The sequence below is a fragment of the Rhipicephalus microplus genome, chromosome X (genome assembly GCF_043290135.1).
Source record: "Rhipicephalus microplus isolate Deutch F79 chromosome X, USDA_Rmic, whole genome shotgun sequence".
In the NCBI taxonomy this organism is placed as follows: domain Eukaryota; kingdom Metazoa; phylum Arthropoda; class Arachnida; order Ixodida; family Ixodidae; genus Rhipicephalus; species Rhipicephalus microplus.
In genome coordinates this window covers 498,213,527-498,229,716 of record NC_134710.1, presented here as the reverse complement: position 1 = coordinate 498,229,716, position 16,190 = coordinate 498,213,527, and the positions used below count along the sequence as shown (strand labels likewise).

At 44.1% G+C, this 16,190-nt stretch overlaps 2 protein-coding genes across 5 annotated transcripts in view; one reads left to right on the top strand and one right to left on the bottom strand.

The window, feature by feature from the left end:
• Nucleotides 1-16,190, bottom strand: part of LOC142776738 (uncharacterized) — a 54,690-nt gene that overhangs the window by 5,884 nt on the left and 32,616 nt on the right. For 2 of the 3 annotated variants that reach the window (XM_075880979.1, XM_075880981.1), the window contains exons 3-4: nt 15,680-15,756; nt 4,909-4,942 (exon numbers count right to left, since the gene is read on the bottom strand). The exons of the other annotated variant lie outside the window; for it this stretch is intronic. The gene's annotated coding sequence lies outside the window, so the exon portion shown is untranslated. The remainder of the gene's footprint in view (nt 1-4,908; nt 4,943-15,679; nt 15,757-16,190) is intronic. 3 annotated transcript variants of the gene reach the window in all.
• LOC119160759 (uncharacterized) overlaps nt 1-16,190 on the top strand; it is a 48,351-nt gene that overhangs the window by 1,533 nt on the left and 30,628 nt on the right. The gene's annotated exons all lie outside the window — the stretch shown is intronic.

Sequence of the window (16,190 nt, the reverse complement as noted above, 5' to 3'; positions counted from 1 at the left end):
CTCGGCCCCTTGTCATAGTCGGTGACTTCAATGCCCCACATGGCTTATGGAGATACGTGCATGAGACGAGAAAAGGTCGCGACCTCTGGCAGGACGCCACGGAACTAGACGTTACCTTAATCACTGATAAGGCTTTTCCTACGCGGATAGGCAACTCTGCGACCAGAGACAAGTCGCCAGACCTCGCTTTCATCAAGAATGTCGAAAAGACTACATGGGCCAACACCGCCATGGATTTTGGCAGCGACCACTACGTTCTGCAAACTTCTATTATAGTGGACCGTAGCAGAGTCCGAGAGTTCACGATGGTTGACTGGGATCTTTTTCGCAGCATTCGAGGTACAAGGGCCAGTGCTCCTGACAATTTCGAGGAATGGTGCGAAAGCATCCGCAGAGATACCACCGCTGCCACCAAGAAGATAAAGACAGATTTAAATGTGAAGAAGATGGACAGTAGGTTTGCCCACCTGCTCGAAGCCAAGACAGCTCTATTTTCTCGATGGAAGAAGCAGAGGCACAACCGTAGGCTGCGACAAAGAATATCAAAGTTGAACAAAGAAATCGAACAACATTGCGACACACTGTGCAAACAGCAGTGGGACGAGTTGTGCGAGTCCGTCGACGGTCAAATCAGAAATGGCAAGTCCTGGCACCTTCTGAAGCACCTCCTGGACGAGCACAGCACTAGAGCCAACCAGAGACACACTTTAGCCCGTGCCCTTCACGAAGCCACCAAAGAACAGGGGGTTGACGAACTCGTTACCCGATTAGATTCCAAGTACCTGCCGGTCGAACGAGAGGACGAAGACGGCGTGTTCCCAGAGTATGGCGGTCCTCCTCTACCTGAACTAGACGAAGACTTTTCAGAGGCTGAAATCAGGAGAGTGATACAAATGCTCAATCGCAAGTCGGCACCAGGGCCAGACGGGATCACGAACAGAGCCCTCAGAAACCTCGACGACGCATCCATAGAACGTCTAACTGGTTTCATCAATGAAGCATGAAAAAATGAAAACGGGAAGTGTTCCTGAGGAATGGAAGCTAGCTGACACCGTACTGATTCCCAAGCCAGTAAAGTCTCCTAGCGTTGAGAATCTTCGCCCCATTTCGCTCACGTCGTGCGTGGGCAAGGTGGCAGAGCACGCAATTCTCAACAGACTTAACGACTACCTGGAAAGAAATGAGATTTATACGCACAATATGATTGGGTTTCGTATCGGCCTTTCAACGTAGGATGCAATGCTGCTCATTAAGCACCAAGTCCTTGATGAATACTCTAGAGATACAAAGGCTCTTCTTGGCCTAGACCTAGAAAAGGCCTTTGAAAACATCAAGCACGAATTCATCTTGGAGACTGTGGCGAAATTCGAGCTTGGACCCAGGCTGTACAACTACATCAAGTCCTTCTTGTCTGGAAGAAAAGCGAGGCTGCGCATCGGGAACTTCTTCTCTGACGACGTACCACTCGTACATCGAGACACGCCCCAGGGGTACGTGATTTCTGCGGTGCTGTTCAATCTCTGCATGATCGGACTGTCGAAAAGGCCGGCTAGCGTGGACGGCATCAAGCATACCATCTACGCCGCCGACATCACAATCTGGTGCGTTGGCGGCAGCGAAGGCCGGGTGCAAGATGCCCTTCAAGAAGCAGTCGCCGAGGTGAAATCATACTTGCGCCAAACGGGACTCAGATGCTCACCCGCCAAGTCGGAGCTCGTGATCTACAGAAAAAAATGAAGTGGCCGACCTAAGGGATGGAAACCCATCGAAGAAAGTGATATACACATTTACACGAGTGACGGTGAGAAAATCCCGAGGGTAGACACCATCCGGATCCTCTGCATGTTTATTGAAGCGAAGGGTGGCAACGGCACTGCTCTGCGCAAGATTGTCGCCAAGACTGACAACGCTTTTCGACTCGTCAAAAGAGTCTCCGGGAGATACAGAGGCCTTAAGGAAGACAATTTGTTAAGGCTCATCAATGCGTTTGTGCTCTGCCACTTTATCTACACCGTTGCCATGCACAACTGGCTTAGGTCGGAGTGGGACAAGCTCGACGTGATTATCAGAAAGAGCGTCAAGAAAGCACTGGGGCTTCCCGTACGCACACACACCGAGAACTTGCTCGCGCTCGGTGTGCACAACTCTGCTGCCGAGATAGCGGTAGCGCAGCAACGCTCGCAGCTGGCTCGCTTGTCCACTACGACGGCTGGTCGGCGCATACTTGGCGAGCTAGGTTTTAACCCAATGGAGCTAGAAACAAATAACGTGCGTATATCAAAACATATACAGGAAAACGTCATTGTTACCCCAATACCCCGCAACACTCACCCTGTACACAGTGAGGGACGTCGTTGGGCAAGGACGACGGCTCTACTGAAGCAACTAGGAAAAGGTGGCGTAAATGCAAGTTTCGCTGCATTTTTTCGTTGACGCTGCAGCATATCGAGACGGCAAAAAGTTCGCAGCGGTGGTCGTGGACCAGACGGGCTCGACTACGAACTGCGCCACGGTATGCACAACGAATCCCCAGGTGGCCAAACTAGTGGCCATCGCACTCGCTCTGCTAAATGTTCGGGGCGAAGAGGTGTACAGCGACTCCAAATCTGCAGTCAGAGCCTTTCAAAAGGGCCGCATATCAACACAGGCAGCCAGGATCTTGAACAGCTCCACCAGCGATACGATTGACCCTCACACCATACATTGGTTCCCAGCGCATGTCGGCTCCGTAAACGGCGTTGCACTGAACCCGAACGAGTCGGCCCACACAGCAGCGCGCACACTCACTGACCGCGCTGCTCTAGACCTGGGCGACAACTCCAGTGCCGACGACGTGGGACATAAAGACACACCTACTACACACAACGAGATTACCAAGTATTACTACATGGCTAGGCGGGCATTCCCAATGCCACATTCAAAAATCAATAGAGCACAGGCCGTCTCGTTGCGCTCACTTCAAACCCATTCGTACCCGTCGTTAGCATACCTGAATGCAATTTATCCTCACAAACTCCTCGATGCCGCCTGCGGGCAGACCGCTACGTTAGCACACATGCTCTGGGAGTGCGGGTCGCTTGGACCGACTTATAGCAAACCCGAGTGGGATGCGCTTCTGCACAGCCCAGAACTTCAGGACCGAATCCTGGCCGTCCAGTGTGCCCGCGACAGGGCCGTCAGGCTAGTCTTGCCGGTCCCCACGTGGGAGTCGCCGGGTGACGCGTGGCAACCTCAGCGTCTGCACTGGACCATACTAAAGTTGTTCTCACTCACTCTCACCATGTGACGAACTGGGCGTGCCTCTTCCCCTTTCCTAGGTTGAGAGGGAAGCGGTGTTGGACTTTCCCTCTTTGGGGCCGGAGACGAAGACGATATGATTGGAGTGTCCTGGATTCAATTGTTGTTCCTTGCAAAGAATCTTGGGAAAACTCAGGATATAAAACGCGAGTGCAAGACACTCAATGATGCTTCTGATAAAGAAGACAGCATGTCGTCGTAGTGTAGCATGACAGACCAAAAACACCAGCGAAAGGTATTGGCAGACCAGTTATTGGCGTGTTGTTGGGAGATGTGTAGTTGAGCGAAAATTTGCTTATGTCTTTGCTTCAAACGACCACGAAGGCGGAAATCTTGGGGTAGATAACAATGCCTTCTCTGAGGCTTCGACGGTGTTTGAATAGGCATCTTGCACACCCCACGCTTACCTTTTGTATTCGCAATGAATAGATGGATGAATGTATGTGGCTGTACCCTTTAGATCGGGCGGTGGCTAACGCCACCTCGCCGTAATACTTAGGGAACTAATCACTAGATTTATCTTTTTTTTCCCTTTAAATAGTAAAGTTGGACGGGTACTTTGCAGTGAAGAGTTTAATTTTCACTCGTGCCTTGACTTTAGCCACCAATCAGATAACCTCTTTCTAGTTAAGTCTACCCGCCTAAAGTCTATTTTGCCCTCCCTGTCCCTAAACCCCAGTGCTTTGAAAAACTCTGCGCCACCATCCTAAACTATAGGGTGAAGCCCTTTACAGAACATTATCAAGTGTTCGGCAGTTTCTTCTTCCTCTGCACACGCACTGCATACTGTGTCTACCCCTTCGTATTTGGCCCGATATGTCTTGGTTCGCAATACTCCCGTCCTGGCCTCAAACAGTAGAGAACTACCCTGAGTATTATCATAGATCCTCTCTTTGGCAATTTCCTGATTAAAAGTTCGATAGATCTCTAGTGCGGACTTCTTAATCATGCCCATTCTCCACATGTCAGTCTCAGTTTCCTTCACTTTTTTCTTAACCGATAGTTCTTTTTGGTTTGGCCACCTGCTGTTTTCTAAGTATTTACCAGTCAATTTCCTGGTTCGCTTCCTCCATTTTGTATCGACATTCTTCATGTACAAGTAGCTGAAAACCTTCCTAGCCTAACGCTGGTCCCCCATTTTTCTCAATCACTCCTCAAATTTTATCTTGCTACTAGCTTCCCTGCCCTCAAATGATGTCCATCCCATATCACCTTGTACTCCCTGATTTGGTGTATTCTCGTGAGCTCCTAAAGCAAGCCTACCTATTCCACGTTGCTTAACTTCTAATCTTGCTTGAACTTCTAACCTCATGCACGAGACCGCATTGTCGAACGTCAGCCCAGGAACCATGACCCCTTTTCATATATGCACAACCAAATATTGCTGTGTGCTGCATCGAAGTTTAAAGGGGCTGGCACTCCCTTATCTCCTATTGCCTAGCACCTCTCTGCCAGAGGAGGACATGGCACTGCAATTTATAGAAAGGCATAAAGCTACTCTGAAAAGGTCTAACTGCTTTGCCTCATACTGCCATCACCTGATCTTTTGGAGATAAGGTAAGGTTGCATGAAAAACAGGTAGCCGTGCATCAGTCATTCCCTAATACGTACCTCCTTGAAAAATCCAAAACATCCCCGGGATGTCCTGAAATGACGAAAATGTTCTTGTCTTGTAGGATGTGCCACAAGACTGGCTGATATATCTGAGTCCATTAAATGCAGTTAAAATATGTAGGTCTCTGTATGGACATTATAAATACTGCCTTGAACAGTGTAAGAGTGAAATACAGATTTAATGAGTAAACTGCAAATCAAGTGCAATGTTATCAATGCAATGATAATAATAATAAATGAATATATTACTAACATGATTTTAATAGTATTGTTTGGTTTTCGCATACAAAGTAACTAATTGCGGGGATTAAAAGGGGGTGCACAGGAAGGCAATGAGGTATATTTATAACAAATGTAATTTAACGAATTATCCTACTGAGTTGCAAACGAAAGCTGGTCTACTAACACTACAAGGTAGGGCAGAAATAGCAAGACTAAAGATTATGTTTCAATTAATTCACAATGGCATAAACATCGACGCGTCAAAAGTAATTTTTTTCTGTCGTTTTAAGTTAACAGATTACAGGCACTCACAAACACTTAATAAATACACTTTCAAATCAAGTTGCTATAAATATTCATACTTCCCCCAAACCATAAAAGAATGCAAACCAAATAAGTCCTTTTGTTACTGATGCCTCATCTTTCACTGTGTCCTTAGATATGGTACAAGCGTCACGCATAACCGAAGAGAAAACAAAGAAAAGAAGGCAGTATTTGCCGAACAGTATAATAGACAGCGATTTCTTAAGAATTACATAGAAACTGCAGTTGGGTAAAGATAACTAGATGGCGCTGTACCCCTACTCTCAGATTGGCTGCTGGGGGGGGCTGTGCCTGGGTATGCATAGAACGAGCGGATCTCTCAGTCTCCTTTATAGTCACCATACGTTGTGGATCGTTGGTGGGGCATGAACGAAGCAGTGTGGCGGGCACGTTAAAGACGCTTGCGCTCGGCTCCTTTGGCACGCGTCTCACCGGTGTTACCCATGCGTCATCTGCATTCTCGAACGCGATCGGACGCATAGACGCATGCATGGACGGACGCTTCACCCCACTCACCATCAATCACTCCATGAATATGCTGTAATTTTTTTAAATTTTCTTTTATTCTTCTGGGATTAAAAAAAATTATTATCATTTTTCCTCATTTTAACTTGCACATATGTTGTAATACCACTACTATTATTATATTCTAACAAAGCTTATTCAGCAGCTAAGTACGTCTATATCGCCCTACATTTCATACAACACTACGCAGTATAGATTTAAAACTTCGCTTCAAAGTTAGACTCCACTTATTTACTCATAAATTGTACCATTCTCTCGATGCAGTGATTCATAGACTGAATTATTTTAGAATTTTCTAACACATTTGACAAGGTCAGTCATAAACATTTACTTTAAAATTAAGTCATCTGGACCTTGGCACTAACGAACAAAGTTTAGTACTCGAATGCTTCGCATAAAAATGAACTTACTTTGTGCTCAGCTATGCCCAGCTTATTTCTCATTTTAACTGCCAATTCCCCTTCCTTGCTATCATCTAAATTTCGTCATGATTTGCTGATAATAGTGTTGTCATTTGTGAAGTTACTAACAGAAACTATTTGTACCACATGTTATAGATATATTGCTAAAAAAATAGGGTGGAATTAATCTGAAACTCCTGCACTAACTGTAAAGTTAGTGCGGGATAAATACCATATTCTTTCGTCACGATCGTAAAAATGCACGTGGCAAAGGCATACTCATCGCCACTAAAAAAGAACTATCATGCTCTCTAATCAACACATCTTCACAACTAGAATCATTATGGGTAATATGCCGTGCCCCTCCCGAAGCAATAATACTTGGCGTATGCTATAGGCCCCCTCGAACTGACCCAGACTTCCCCCGCAAACTTAACGAAATCTTATCCCAGCTAACTAATAAACACCCTAACGCACGTATTCTGCTTTATGGGGATTTTAACTTTCCCTCCATTAATTGGCTCAATCAGGTTTCACCAACCTCGGGAAATACTGTAGCAAGAGAATCCGTCGATGTTTGCCTCAACTTTAACCTCATCCAACAGGTAACCGAACCAACGCGCGTCACTAGTGAACCCTCAAACATTTTAGACCTGGTACTAACAAATAGCCCCGAAAGCTGAAAATCTATTGCATACTTACGTGAAATCAGCGATCACAAAGTCATTCATACCATATTTAACTACACCCCAAAAATACGCCCCATTTTCCGCAAAACGATTCACTTGTATGATAAGGTAATTATGAATTAATTAATCGTGAATTACGAGATTTCCTACCATACTTCGAACTCAATCTCGGTTCCTGTTCTCTCAATGACAGCTGGCTAATGCTTAAGGACAAGATAACTGACTTGACTAATAAATTCATCCCCACAGTGAGCTTTACTGCCAATAAAAATAAACCATAGTTTTCCAAAAGTTTGAAAACACTTGAAAATAAATAAAAGCACCTCTTCCGAGTAGCGAAGTTTTATGGTAATGCGTGCGCATGGGGCAAGTACTATGCTGCAGAAGATGCTTATTATGCTGAAATTAGGAAAGCGAAACAGACATTCTATCACAATGATTTATCTGAAATTCTGAAATCTAACCCTAGAAAATTCTGGGAAATCATAAACCCGCAACTAACACGAGACATGACGCTTACAAACGATAAAAATGAAGACGTAAGCGACACTGTTTGTGCCAATATCTTTAACATTGCGTTCTCATCAGTGTTCACTAAAGAAGCCAACGTACTGTTTCCTACGCCACCTACTACGACATTACCAGTGATGGCCCCTGTTGTGTTATCCGTTAGTGGCATTTCATCACTCATTGACAAATTAAAACTTTTATCATCAGCTGGCGTAGACAATATTAACTCTAAATTGTGAAAGCATACTAAGGAAATTATTACAGTACTTTTCGATGATGTTCTCATTGTCACTCGAAACAGGAATTTTACCAGACAACTAGCTGGAAGGAGGGAAAGGTCATTCCAGTCCACAAATCAGGTAACAGACAGTCCCCCCTAAATTATCCACCCATCTGTCTAACAAGCGTCCCCTGCAAAATCATGGAACATGTCATATACTCACACATGATGAACTTTCTTGACACCAACGATTTTTTTCATTCTTCCCAGCACGGATTTCGTAAATCATTATCCTGTGAAACCCAACTTGCTGTATTTATTCATAATATACACTCTTCTCTCGACCGTCACTTTCAGACCGATGCAATCTTTCTCGACTTCGCAAAAGCTTTTGATAAGGTACCGCGCAAACGCCTACTGTTAAAACTTTCCCAGCTGAACCTGCACCCCAACATTCTTGCATGGATCACACAATTTCTCACTAACCGCTCAGTTCGTCTCCATTAAAAATACCCGTTCTAGCTCCCTCCCGGTAACATCCGGCGTCCCCCAAGGATCTGTACTCGCACCCCTCTTGTTCCTAATATATATTAATGATCTTCCTGTTCATGTATCTTCCCACATCCGTTTATTTGCCGACGACTGTGTCATCTATCGCACAGTTACTAACATTTCTGATCAAACTACACTCCAACAGGATCTGGATCTCGTGCAACAGTGGTGTGATCCTTGGTTAATGAAGCTTAACCCCACTAAATGCAAACTCGTCTCATTTCAACGCCAGCGTAATCCTTTATCATTCTCATACCTAATCTCTAATTCCGCTATCGAACAAGTTTAGTCATATAAATACCTAGGCGTCACCTTAACATTTGACCTTTCCAGGAACACACACATCAACAACATCATATCATCCGCGAACACATCCTTCGGTTTCCTAAAGCGTCATTTGCGTCACGCACCACTAGACATAAAGCTTCTGGCTTACAAATCGCTCATCAGACCTAAACTAGAATATGCAGCGCCCATCTGGAGCCCGCACCAGATATACCTAACAAACAAAATAGAATCTGTACAAAATCGTGCCACTAGGTTCATTCACTCTTCATATTCATACGACATAAGCATATCATCCCTAAAACGTGACATTGATATTGCTAATCTTTCTGTGCGTCGCCGCATCGCCAGCCTCTGTTTGTTTAACAAGTTCTTTCACAGTTCCCTCAATCAAGCACCTTGCATCATCCCACCAACGTGCATATCTCACCGCACAACCCATCTTTATTCAATCCCACGCGCACGCGCTCGCACTACTACTTTTGCTGCCTCATTTTTTCTTCGCACAGCAGTGGACTGGAATGGCCTTCCCCGTGACATTGCAGCCATCACGTGTTCATCAACGTTTGCGCAAAACATAAATACATATTTTTTGTCAGAAGATCACTCTCTGTAACCTCCATTTGTTAACCCACCCCTTATGTAATACCCCCTCACCGGGGTCTTTAAGGTAATAAAATGAAGTGAAGTGAAAGTTAGCAATGCTAACCACATGCTTGGCTTGTGCCAGAAATGTCGCACCACTCCTTCCTCAGGGTGTCTAGCAAATTATTATTTTAAGATTCCCTGACTTTTCCAGGTTTTCCCTGACAATTTCAAGTGAAATTCCCTGACCTCTGCATAGGCGGCAATACATGTAAGATCATTAGTGCAGACGACAAAACATTGTTTTATTTAAAGCGCAAACAAATAATTCACCACAAATTGTAGTCGCTGACTAGAGTATTATTGCACAAAGTCTATGCAAACACACATCGGCTTCTGCTGTTTGTGTCAGCCACTGCACAAGAGTTCTTGAAGCACTCATCTGTTACTTCTTAAGAGCGTCTATTTTTTCTTGCAGGAGACTAGCTTCCGTCAGCGAGTCGCTAAGCAGCCTTCGCTTCTTTTCTTCCTGTTCTTTGACAAGAGCAGCCACTCTTTTCTTGTTCTTCTGAACACCCGACTCCACTCGTCTTTCTGCCTTCTTTTTCTGCAGTTCCTCTCTGAAGACGCTGTAGGGATTCCGAACCATCTGCAGCATCTTGTCAGTAATTAGAACTTTTTCCACGCCGCCTGCCGCCAACACGGCATCACGCATCAGTCGTTGTGCTATCAGCGAGTCTTCTTTCAAGTTTTCCACGAGGCATTCTTTGTTGACCGAGAAGCCTCTTTCTACGGCAGCGTTGCCGTGAGATAGAGGATGATCTTGATAAAAGACAGCAGCTCTTTGTGATCATGTGAGCAGAGATCTGGTCACAGAACGTCCAGCCTCTGCTCTTTCCTGTCAAAATTTTTCAATTTTTCTTGGTTGAGGCTCGATGAACAGACCTCTATGTAAGAACGATGGGCCCGCTCTGCTTGCAGACCAGTCATCCACTGCTGCTCTGACAGCACTTAAAGTGCCAGGGTCAATCGTTTTGGGCCAGCCTCCGGAGACAATGCAAATGTGGGGTCCAAACAGCTGGCCCCCCTTGTTAGCTTGTACTTCAATGGTGACCTGTCCATCACCTTCTGACAGCACGCTTTAACAAAGGAAACACAGTCTTTCTTGAATTGGTGCAAAGTAAGCTGTGGCATTTTGGGCACCTTGCGGAGCTCATTCTTCGCAGCGAACCCAATGTCGAAGGTAGGTACGGGTATACAGATCTCAAGCTTCTCTAAGTCAATCTTGAGCAACTTCGCGGGTGTGTCTGCAGCAACAAGCACTTCCTTCTTGACAATCCTTGCAAGCAGTGACCGCAGTATATTGTGCAGTGCAGTTGAAAGAAAGGGCACCATTGAATTGTCAGTCTGAAATTCTGCCAAAAATGGCTTTAGTTCCTCACAAATTGACAGCATCAAGGCCAGTTTTACTGTCAACAGCTGATCCCTCACTGCGTTCGCAACAGCACTGTAGCTAGAGCATGTAGGCTGCTTCTTTGCCTTCACAGAGCCCTCCACAAACTTCACCAGGTTAGGAAGAAGTTCTAATGCCCTGGTGATTACCTTCCCATTTTCGAGCCACCTGACAGCACAGAATTTGAGGGGAAATAGTGCACTTCCTGTAAAGGTGACGTAGTCAGCACGACGTGCAGGCACACATCTGAACAAGTTGTAGCTGCTGCGAAAAAAGCCTATCACATCCCTGCCGGTTGCAGCATGACCTGCCTTGTATGCTCCATTCATTACGTGCAGCCCGCAACTTCCAATATCTAGGATATTGTGACTCTCATCCAACTCCTTGAGTTCCTCCTTCAGTGACCTCAGGAACTTCATGTTCACATTCAGCCCATCCATTCAAACTTGTAGTATCTTGGCTTGCTTGAGCTCTTCTGTGGCCTTCCTGAATGCAGATGCCAGGTCCTCCGCACACGTGTGCCCCAAGAAGCATGAAGTTAGGTACTGCGTTTTCACAGTGCCATCAGTAGTGTCACCCAATATTGGACGAGCACATCCATCTGTTGCTTCTGGGTCACTTTGTTCAGCGACTCGTCAAATGAAACAACTAAGAACGGCACACCGGCAATGCTTGATAGAAGATTCTTACGAAAGTAAGGCGCAATACCGTGGCAAATCGTATACCCTACCTTGTCCTTCCCTAGATGAAGTTTTTCAGCGACTTCACATCCCGAAAACATGAGAGGGAAGAGCGAGGCCGACGCCGCTGTTGACCGAAAAGATCCGTGAGTCGCTACCGCGTTTAAGCACCACATTATTTCGGCCTTTGTCACAGCGCTCTTCAGAAGAAGGCTGCTCATCGATGTCTTCGCACTTGTGGTGGGGGCAGGCTCCTCGGGCGCGACTGTCCGGTCTTCGCTACATTTGGCCGAAGCGTTCGTCGCTGGCGTAAAAAAGGACAACATACCAGTTTGCGAAGCGCTCGACCGACACTTCAAACCAGCAAGATGCTTCTTGCTGGACGCGGGACTGGAAACTGCAGTTCCTCCCATGATGCTTAAAGTGTGCAATGAGCACTGTGAGGATCATTCTGCACGGGCTTAATCCAGCTTGCATATTCCGAAACGTTCGGGTTCGTCCAGTCCGAATTAAAGGAGCACTTTCTCGCCGCCGACATCATCAGTGAGAAGGCTTCTCTTCAGAAAAAAAAAAAAAAACCCGATGAAAACACACCGCCACGGGAAGGTTCGTCGTTCAAAACATGGCGGACAGAAGAGGTGGTCCAAAACAACAAAAGTGTATACCCAGCATGCCCAGCGTGCACTGCTCAAGGTTGCCAGGCCACAGAGAAAAAAAGGCTAAACTTGTCAACCTTGGCACTACTGCCCCACTGGCTTGGATTGGATCTGTCCCCGTTGGCTGTTTGCGCCAATTACGGTGAGCTTAGTGCGCGCTCCGCGCCGGGGAACAAGTCGCGAGTCATTTTCCCTGACTGGGGTTCTGTTTTTGGCAACATTCCCTGACGATTCCCTGATTTTTCCCGGCGTGTATCATTTTCCTGACAATTCTCAGTTTTCCCGGTTGCTAGACACCCTGTTCCTTTCTTAATGTTAACGTACTATCAAACTAAAACATGTGCACGCATGTGCCTTTAACACATTTTGTTAACAGATTTGTCCAATGCCTATGAACACGCCTTACCAATGCCTTTTGGCCTGTTTGACACTTCAGGGCCTTCGATGCACTGTAAGGGCACAAGAAAACTTGTGGGTCTTAAAAGTGACTTGTTTCAAGACTTTGCAATATGATGGTTGATCGAAAGTGATAAAATACTGAAGTTGATAAATGAGTTAGTTGTGGTGTCTTGTGTAATAATATGCATACTCTGTGAAAAAGAAGCAAGCATGCAAATTAGTAAATTCATAATGAAAACATAGTGACATCAGTGCAAGATTGGTTGTTGTGGTAGCTCACCTGCAGTTTGATTGTAATTATGGAATATGAATGTTTAATTATCTTGAGTTTTAATGAACTGGCATTTAGTTTGTGAATAACAGTATGCTAAACAGCATGTACATATTCTTGTTTGGTTGTACAAAAACAGTGTTAGGAAATATTTTCAAAGGATGAGTGGTAAAAAATTTGTGGCACAAGCCAAGAACATTATTAGCATTGCTCATTTTGTAGTCAGCCTGGACATTCGAGAATAATTTAACAGACATCTGCCCAGCCAAGTATTTAAAATTACCAAGGATGTTTCAAGGGACGACTACATAATAATTGCACCTGCATGCATGAGCTCCTGTCTCTCAAGTTTCATGCATGTGCTTCGTCATGGCAGAGCATGGTGCAAATACACCCAATGGTTGTCAGCCACTGTTCGGTACACAAGTTGTGCAGCAAAACTAATTTGAAATAAATTTTAATACAAAATGTTTCATTGCTATTTCCCAGTTGATGTATTATTTCCATTGCAATATAAAAACAAGTACATCAAATACTGGCTGTATCTCCCTTTGCAGCTATGATAAGGACTCCTAGCAATCTTAAAAGTAGGAATCGAGTATCTGGCGAAAACATCAAGCCCTTAAAATCTACAGAAGTGTTAAGAAAGGGTAAGTGACTATTGTATAGGCAGCGAAATCACTTTCCTAGAGCGAAGCAGCCAGCTGCACTAGATAAGCTGTCATGTTTAATGCGTATAACCTGCCAGAAATGAAATTTATGATAGTTTTACACATTTTCTCTTTATTTCAGTGCACTTAACATTTTAAATTTTATTGAACTAGTAAAAAATATTTAGTTCTACAAATAATGGCGACTGAATCAAATAGAACAGTATTCAACTTGGTATGTGAAATCGTAGAATATTTTGCACACCCTTCGAATTTGGCAGTTTCAGAATTTCCCTGGCACACATACTTCTCCATATGGGCTTTACATGTTTTCTAGAGAAAGCTTCTGGGCCATCATCATGAAATAATTTTTTTAATTAAGCCATCATAGCAAGTGTTATACTTGTACTTCATTTGTTTTTTGCAAAGCAGTTGTAGGGTTCACATATCTCTATTTTCAAGAAATATGAAGTGAATGAATGAAAGTATAGTTAGGCAGCTAACTGAATGATATAATGACCCTTATGGACTATGACCACTGGAAGGGTGGAGCGGGTGTTGTTACACGTGGACTTACAGGCTGTTGAGAGTAGATAGACAAATCTGGCTGATTGTGTGTAAGTATTAGGGCATGACAGTTCAGATTAAATACCAGACAAAGATTACAGGCAGCAGTCCTGATAGATGTGAACTGTTGGAAGCAGTTCAACCTGGAAAAGAAGTGGTGTATTTAATTGTGACACATTTGTTGAAACTTTGAAAACCAGGAAAGTTTCTCGAGCAGGCAATGTTAAGTGATGTTTTTGATGACTGTGACATTACACACTGTCACTCTGCACATGTGTCTGTTTCTTTATATATTTTCTACCAAAGCCACAAACAAAGATAGATGGCAGTTAACTCGCATCCTGTGTTTCCTGTCTTATGCAATTGTCATTCTGCACTTTATTACCTTAGAAGTACTTGTTGCTGGGCAGGTTTGTATAACATTATTAGGGAAAATTCTAGATGATGCGAATGTGTGGTGCAGTGTAAATATTTTCTGTAGTTCAGCTGCGACTGACGCTCTTTTTTTGTGCTTTTTCATTTTTCCAGTGGTGCTTAGGCATCTATAATTTTCTCCCTTAGCTTAATTACCTCCCTGAAGTTATGCATCATCTTTCCCATTAATAACCATTGTTAAACTATTGTATGTGGCATTGTTGATGCAAAATGACCTTAGAGTATATGCTAAAGCTCCTGCAGGATCACCGGCTGAATGTGACAACCAGTTCACCATTTATAGGACCCGAAGTATTGACATTTTCAATATATCTGTTCGCACAGTGCTTCATTGGAGTCATGCAAGCTTAAAATATGGTGCTCCCACAGAGAAATTTTTCTTCCTGTGCTGTGACCAACGGGAAAACTATGTAGACAATCGCAAAAAGAGATCACAACTAGGCTTAGCTGTGTGATGTCTGCCTCAATAAAAATGTAATAAATTAATGCAAGTGTGCTTATAGCACCATGATGTTGCCAGTTTATTACTACATTTGATATGAGCCTCTGCTCGCTCCACCACGGTGTTCCTAACGGTGTACACAGTCTTACCTCTGAGACAGCATTGCCAGAACTAATTTCACTGTCACAATCTTGAACAGGTGTGCGACAAGCATGCACCAGTGCAGAGAACACAAGAGAAGTGGTCACTGCTTACATGTTCAAGGTCCTATGCACGCACACTGGACTATGATTTTGCAGTGTATTACATTTTGAATGGAGTATACGTCATGATGGCTGGAGCCATCTCTGTGGTCACCAGCTAGACTATCACAATGTGCATATTGTTGCTTGAGACAGCTGTTTAGAACAAAAAAGGGGCACCGTAGAAAAAAAATTTTTAGGCTAATATAAGGGCTTGTGGTGAGGAGACTGTCAAAAGGTATGTGGTGGGTCATCTTGCAATAAAGAAATAACATTTATACCTAGTTTATGTTAGTAGGAGTCTGCTAAACATTGGCCATAGAAGCTTGTGGCTAGAGAAGGATGATGTCCAGAAGATACCCTCCTAAAATGTTAACCTGCACCGTCCTCCCTTGCCCTTCTTGGTGCACTGGAATTTTTGCCCTATAGGTACTAATTCCTTCAGTGGGTACTCTTGAAGGGCTTCTGAATAAGCTCACTCTTACCACCTGCTTTACCCAAGGGCAAATCCTATCGTTGGAACTTGTTTGCTTGGCAGAAATTTTTAACAGGAAAAAAAGCTTCACTCGTTACACAAATAAAGCTACAGCATTGAAAGATTACTATGATGTTATGTACACAGACCTCCCACATATAACTCACTAAAATGTCACCACTTACCTCTATGGTGAGCCTGATTATGCCTTAAGACAGCATGTAAGTTTCTTGATCTTATACTTTTTGATCAGTACATGAACCTTGAAAAAACAAGATCATCACGTGCAGTCCGTAAAACCAGTGTTTATGAACTGCAATGATGCCATCGCAAGCATCAGCAAAAGTAAATTCACCCTGCTGGAAAGCAAATTCTGCATGAAGCCTGTAAATTTACTGTTAACAAAGTCTTCTCAACAACTTCATTATGTCTATTTCTGCAATTTGCATAATCCTGTTTCACACATACCTTGCTGTTCACCCTATAATTATTGACCTCTGAGTGTTACTCAAGTGACCATGCTCATTTAACATACCTGCAAGCCTCAGTGCTAACCTAATGAAATTGGAGACTTTAATAAAGCAATGCTCTCTAATGCTCACCCCTTCAAAAAAAGTTTTTAGCATCTCCTGAAAACCCATTCTTTAAAAACTTGATCATCAGAGATGCGATGTATCTCCACACCTGATGACAGAC